Source organism: Nanorana parkeri, unplaced genomic scaffold (genome assembly GCF_000935625.1).
Source record: "Nanorana parkeri isolate BGI_ZX_2015 unplaced genomic scaffold, ASM93562v1 scaffold3533, whole genome shotgun sequence".
Lineage (NCBI taxonomy): Eukaryota > Metazoa > Chordata > Amphibia > Anura > Dicroglossidae > Nanorana > Nanorana parkeri.
Genome location: NW_017309801.1, coordinates 24239 through 31368, shown reverse-complemented (window position 1 = coordinate 31368; position 7130 = coordinate 24239).

The window sequence follows — 7130 nt, the reverse complement described above, 5'->3', positions numbered from 1 at the left end:
CCAAGTTGTGGTGACCCCCAAAAGGTAAAATTTAGGGATGATGCGGCTGCTGCAGCAGCGACATCTGGAGGCGTGACAGGAGAACTGACACTGCTGCGATAGGAGTGAGCTGAGGAGGACTTGTTATCTTATGAGTTTATGTCAAATCTTCATAAGGCATATGTATATCGTTTTATTTCTTGTTTTAAATAGGTGGGGGTAGCTTGTAGGGAAATAAAGTCTTTGTTGTGTTTATCACTGTGGAGGGGAGTGGCAGGCCCAATGAATTGCAAATAGGGCTGGTAATCAGATTTTTCCTGAGCCAAGACCCTTTGATCTAATAACAAGTAGACTGGCCAATCGTAGAGAGGGGTGTGGAGTTGTAAAGAGGGTCTTGGAAACCCTCCAATCTCTATTAGGCCTTGGGAGGCAACCAATGGTAGATGTGCCATGCATCCATATGGACACCAGGGGTATATTAATGACTGGAAAAAGCAGCTCGGTCTCTTTTTTTACCAGGATGGGGACCTCATGTGACGATTAATGGGTAACTATACATATAATCTTTCCCCCACTTAACTGTATGTCTGTTTGTCTGTTTGATACCAATGTCTGGGTATTTGGCATGTTTAAATCTTTTCTTTGTATGTTGTAGTTAAATAGATTGTTGGTTCATTGTATTTAAGTCTTGATACAATATACCAATAAATTCTGTTATTGTGTTGAGCCCAAAAATCTCATGATTGAATCCTTAGAATCTTAAACCTGTAAGTGTGAATGCTTATATAGCGGTTCATAACTTAAAATAGTAATTCAGGTAACAGGACTCTCACCTTGCACAGCGACCCACATGTTGAGAACCACTGCTATAGGCAAAGACATTTGTATTTAAGTCTTGATACAATATACCAATAAATTCTGTTATTGTGTTGAGCCCAAAAATCTCATGATTGAATCCTTAGAATCTTAAACCTGTAAGTGTGAATGCTTATATAGCGGTTCATAACTTAAAATAGTAATTCAGGTAACAGGACTCTCACCTTGCACAGCGACCCACATGTTGAGAACCACTGCTATAGGCAAAGACAGGACCGGGCTCTGCAGCTGGAACTAGAAGAATTGGATTTAAAGTGTGTGGCTATATAACGTATGAAGTACATACTCCGCAGTACTGTGACTGATAGGGATGGGCTCGGGCGTGTTCGCAGCTCCACGTGCCGAGCCCGCCAGGAAGCTGACAGCGCGCAGCACCAATCACAGGCACTGAGACATTTCCCGATCTCTGCAGCTGCGGACCGGGAAAATGGAATGTATAGCTAGAGGTGTGTTTTACATATTTTTTTGCTTGAGTACATACATATTGCACCCGCCCTCTGCTGCTGTCAATCACTAGAAGGGGACCTGATGGAGAACTTTAGGTCCCCCTCTGCTGATTGGCAGCATCAGAGGGCGGGTGCAATAGCTAGTTTGCTATTGGCTTTTACAAAGAGAAATAGCTAATAGGAATCTAGCTATGCATTCCTATGGTGGGGGTTTTTTTTCTGACTTACGGCGGCCCCCGATTTAAAAAAAACAGAGCAGAGAAAGGTCCTGACCTTTCCGGGAGAAAGTGTTTCTCTCCCGGTGGCCGAGAGCCACTAGGCGACCCCTGGCAAATCATCATTCGACCCCCGAGGGGGTCCCGACCCACAGGTTGAGAACCACTGCTCTAGTGAGACCCCAAAGAGCCCTGGTGAGACCCTAGAGAGCTTCACGGAGCCCTGGTGCTGGTGGGACCCTACAGAGTCCTGGTGAGACCCTGCGGAGCACTAGTTTTACCAGTGCTTCTTGAGGTCTCTAACCAGGCTAGTGATGAGACCCTACAGAGCCCTGATGAGACCCTACAGAGGCCTGGTTTAACCGGGCCTGTGTGGGGTCTCACCAGGGCTCTGTGGGGTTTAACCCCACAGAACCATGTTGGGACCCTACCCTGGTGGGCTCTTTGGGATTTGACCAGGGCTCTGTGGGGTCTAACCAAGCTGGTTAGACCCCACAGAGCCCTAGTGAGACCCCCTGATTAAATCAGGGCTTTGTAGGGTCTCCCCACAGCTCTGTGGGGTTTCACCAAGACTGGTGAGACCCCCACAGAGCCCTGCTGAGACCCTCACAAGGCCCTAGTTTAACCAGGGCTCTCACTAGGGCACTGAGGGGTCTAACCAGACTGGTGAAACCGCACAGAGCCCTGGTAAAACCCTACAGAGCCCTAATTTATTCAGGGCTCTGTGGGGTCTCACCAGGGCTCTGCGGGGTCTCACCAGCCTGGTTAAACCCCACAGAGCCCTGGTAAGACCCCACAGGCCTGAGTGGGGCCTCATGTTTAGGTTTTGCCTAAGGCCTCGCAAACTCTAGATACTCCAGATACTCTCTGTATATAACTTACACCCGCCGTGTGAGAGGCAGAAGTTTAGAGCAAGGCAGGAATGACATACAACACCTGCACCATATCTGCTTAGTTCTCGGGTTACACTACTCTGATACTCTCCCCTCGCTGTTCATCCCAGCACAGCGCGATAGGATAATACGTTGTACAGTTTAGATGAGTGCTGCCTCCCTCCAGTAATCAAGCCTGCCGCGATTTCTCATCAATCACTCTCACATTGCATGAATACTCGTGCTTGCCTCTTGTGCACCGGATCAAAAAAATCACGCTCCCTATTGGAGTATTTGCAGCTGAGGGGCGTGGTTGTAACTGAGAGCCAAGTTTGGCAACGACCCGGACATTTTACGGGAAGCACGTGACCGCGCTACGAGATCCGAGTGGTTATGGAGGCAGCCGGGGGTGAAAAGGTGAGTTTTCTGCGTGCCAGCATACCCTGGTTACGTGTGTGATGGAGCTTTCTGGCGTAGACTCCCGGACACCGGGTATAGATCATGAAGAGTGTTCCGTGTAAAACTTCCTGCATTTCATGTGAGGGTTGTAAACACAGGCTACCAACTGTAGTTTCTGTTACTACGATACAACCTTTTCAGGCCATTGACAGGTTTACTAAATGCTTTTTGTCTTTGATTTATATACCTGTTAACCATAAAATGTTCTATTGTAACATTTGTTTCTAGCGATGTGCTTGGTGTGAACTGAGTTTGCCTGTGCCAAACTGTCAGCGATTCATCGGGGGATTCCACGCCCCACAGGTACACCTAACAAAATGGTGGGAAATTCCCTTGTCGGAAGGGGGATGTGTCACTGACAGTTTTGTGCAGGTTCATGCAAATTCAGTTTGCACCAAGTCCAGGCACAGCGCTATTTTGTTTCTAAAGTGTCGTAGATGTGTGAACTTTCAATACCTGGTCATAATGAGACCTAGGATGAAAGTTAGGGTAGTGATCGGTAATTTATTTTGATCATATGTCACAGGCTGCAGGGCGTAACATTCTTAAGCCTGTGACACTGCATGCGAAGCCGTGCAGAGCGAAGCAAAGCTGTCGGGCACGGAGCTTTGCATGCAGTGTGTGAGCGGAGTGCAGCCAGATGATTGACTGCATATTTAGCCAATCGGCGCGTAACAACTGGATGGAGTTTGCATCGTGACGCGTGAGCTTCATTGGGTGAAGATTAATTTTTTCATCTCGGCACACTGAGCTCATGCAAGCTGACGTGCCGGGGAGAAAATGACATGGCGCACTGCACGAGAAGCACCTTTTAGTGGTGATACATTGGTGCTGATGGCTGTTTTTCGTGCGGCTGTGAACCATGCCTGCACAGCCTCTTTTCTGGGTACTGTACTGTGTGCACACAACCATTTTCTTTTGGCACTCACTTCTGGCTGGACACACGCTTACTGCTGTTGCGACTCTGTGCACACACACAAGGGAGAGCCTCACTGTTGCATTTTTTTTCCCTAGCCTGGGTCACCTGTTTCCTACAATGTCTGGACACCGGGCACCCTCTCACCACTGGCCGTGAGTTTTGTGTGGAGGGCATGTGGCAGATCATAGATGAGGGGGGTGCAGAGACCACACATCCTGATCATGGCTCTGGTGAAGGTATTATTGCCTACCGGGACACCATTTATGTTGTCCCTGGCTGTGCTCCCCCTTCACTAGTAGCTTCACTAGCTTTTCACCGTCCCCATGTCCAAGGGAAGGGTTCACCCTGTCATAGACCTGAAAATCCTCAACAGTTGCATGCGGGTAGAAAAGTTGCTGATGGAATCCCTCTACTGTCATCAGTGAACATCAAGCATGCCTTATCTGTATTGTTGCAGGTCATGGTTGCTACCTGCATTTTGCTGTTGGCACCCAACATTTCCACCATGTTCACTGTTTTATATTTTTTTATTTATTTTCTTATAATTATATATGCGCTACCTCCAGCAGTTGTTCTATAGTGTAGTGCAAAGTTGATCGGAGTTTAATACACATATGTTACATGAGTCCGTCCCACTAAATCGTCTACAGTCCTTGCTAAATTTAAGGTGGAGTCAAGACCGTGTTCGGATAGTACATACATGTGATTTAAAAAAGCATTATTTCCTGAAGGATCCCCTTGAATGAATCAATAGATTAAATTGCTATTTTCTTTTAGTATGAAATTACAGTGGCTTGCAAAAGTATTCAACCCCATGCGCCCGCAAGATCCTTTGCGGCCGCACAAGCAGTTCCGGATTCTCGGCGCGGAAGCGCGCAGCGATAACGAGGTAAGTTTTAACCGCTGTTAAAGCAGGGGTTTTAAAAAAAAAAAACCTTTTGCCTATATCTAGTGCTAGATATAGGCAAAAAAAACCGGAGGCTTTAGAACCCCTTTAAGGAGAAAGTTCTCCATCACGTCCTCCTCTGCTGATTGACAGCAAGCAGTGGGCAGGCGCAATAGCCAGCCTGCTATTGGCCATTGCATTTTAAAATATCCAATAGCAGGCTGGATATAGCCCCCAGCCTCTAGATGCAGCAGAGGCATGGGGGTGGGGCAGAGGAGTCACGGGGGGGGGCAGAGGAGGAACTGGCCAAGTGATCGCAGAAATGAACCGGAGGAACAGGCCCAGCGGAGTAACGGGTCGGGTGATCAAAAAAGTGGAGGTCACAGCCGGGTGAGCGAAGGAACGGATCGGGGCAGACCTGGATAGCAGTGGAGGTACGGGGGGGGTCAGCGGGAGGAAGGTAGTCATATCGGTCTCTCCTCCCCGCTGGTGCCAGGTGCAGTTGCCTGTGTTCCTGCTGCCTCTGCCGATACAGACTGGTAGAGCAGCGGGGATTCAAAGGGACACAGACCGCTGCAGCCAGCACCAACGGGGAGTAGAGTGGCGTCAACTAATCGATTTTCTCGAGTTTCTCATTATTGATTTTTATAAACAATTTAATCGATTTAGTTTTTGTAGAGCCACCTTTTGCAGCAATTACAGCTGTAAATCTCTCGGGTACGTCTTTATAAGCTTAGCACATTTAGCCACTGGGATTTTTGCAAATACTTCAAGGCCAAACTGCTGCACCTCCTTCAAGTTGGATGGGTTTCGCAGGTGTACAGCAATCTTTAAATCATGCCAATTGGATTAAGGTCTGGGTTTTGACTAGGCCATTCCAAGACATTTAAATGGTCCCCTTAAGCCACAAAGGTGTTGCTTTAGCAGTGCTTAGGGTCATTGTCCTGCTGGGAAGTGAACCACCGTCCACCGTCAGTTTAAAATCTCTGGCAGACTGAAATGGGTTTCCCTCAAGAATTTTCCTGTATTTAGTGCCATCGATCATTCCTTCAATTCTGACCAGTTTGCAAGTCCCTGCCGATGGAAAAACTTCCTCACAGCATAATGCTGCCACCACCATGCTTCACTGTGGGGGTGTGCTCGGGGGTGATGAGAAGTCTTTGGGTTCGTTCCAGAAGAGAGAGATTGTGTGTGTGTTTTTACGGCCAAATACGCACGGAACCACGCTAAACATAAAAAAACAAGGTGCACTGCTCAAAATATGGCGGCGGCCACAACGTAAAAACCGCGGATCCCGCAAAATAGTCCAAGCGCAATTTTTATGGGTGGACTTCACACGTTCCCGCTATAGTAATAGCCACAAACGTGCTGAATCTGCGCATATGTTAATGTTTGCACGGTTTTTCATACAGGTTGTGTGAATGGAGCCTAAAATGTAATCCGCTGATATCGCACCCCCCCCCCACCCCACAAAGGAGCACACACAGGTGTCAGATATCACCTCTGAGCAGAGATAAGAACTCTCAGAGTTATCCCAACACATCTCCTCTCTCTGTGTGCTCTGGAGGAATGATTTCTTCCACATGTTCTGAAGGTAAAGCTGTCTCTTAACTTTTGCCCCTACACCTTACAATTATCTAGAGATTTCTGTCTGCCATCGCGTTTTCGTCCGAAAATCTGCCAGTTGATTGGAAGTGCACAACCTCAATTACTGTACAACTGGTAGATTTTTGTCTTTCAAGCAGGCTAGGAAATTTGTCTAGTTGGACGAAAATCGACGGGTTAGTGGCGTTGTACAACAAAAATCTCAAGATGAAAACTGTACATGCTCAAACGAAAATATGTTCTTTCGATCGATGAAAATCAGCCAGTTAGTGGTGCTGACGAACATTAATTGCGAACTACTTTGGTCTGTGCACAATGGGCTCTTTTCTTCCTCTGTACTCAACAAAATATCAACATACTGTAACAAACAGTCTGGTGTTGAGAATTTTCACAATACCTTTGCGAACGCCTACATGAAACACTATCTTGTAAATACATATGGCTCATTTTGAAAAGTAAAAGCACTTTTAACGCAAGTCAAACATATTTGGAAAAAAACAAACCCATTTGCAATGTCAATCACAGAGAATACTTTAGCCTTCACGTTTAATCTTGACATGATATCGGGAGTCTCCGCAACAATTGGGGCACAATTCAGAGTATACTTATTCAGCATTCTAAGATCTATCAAAAGTCTACAGTCCTGACCAAAAGTTTTGAGAATGACACAGATATAAATTTTCACAAAGTCTGCTGCTTCAGTTTGTATGGTGGCAATTTGCATATACTCCAAAATCTTATGAAGAGTGATCAGATCAATCGCAATTAATTTCAAAGTCCCTGTTTGCCATGATAATGAACTTAATCCCCAAACATTTCCACTGCATTTCAGCCCTGCCACAAAAGGACAAGCTGACATGTCAGTGATTCCCT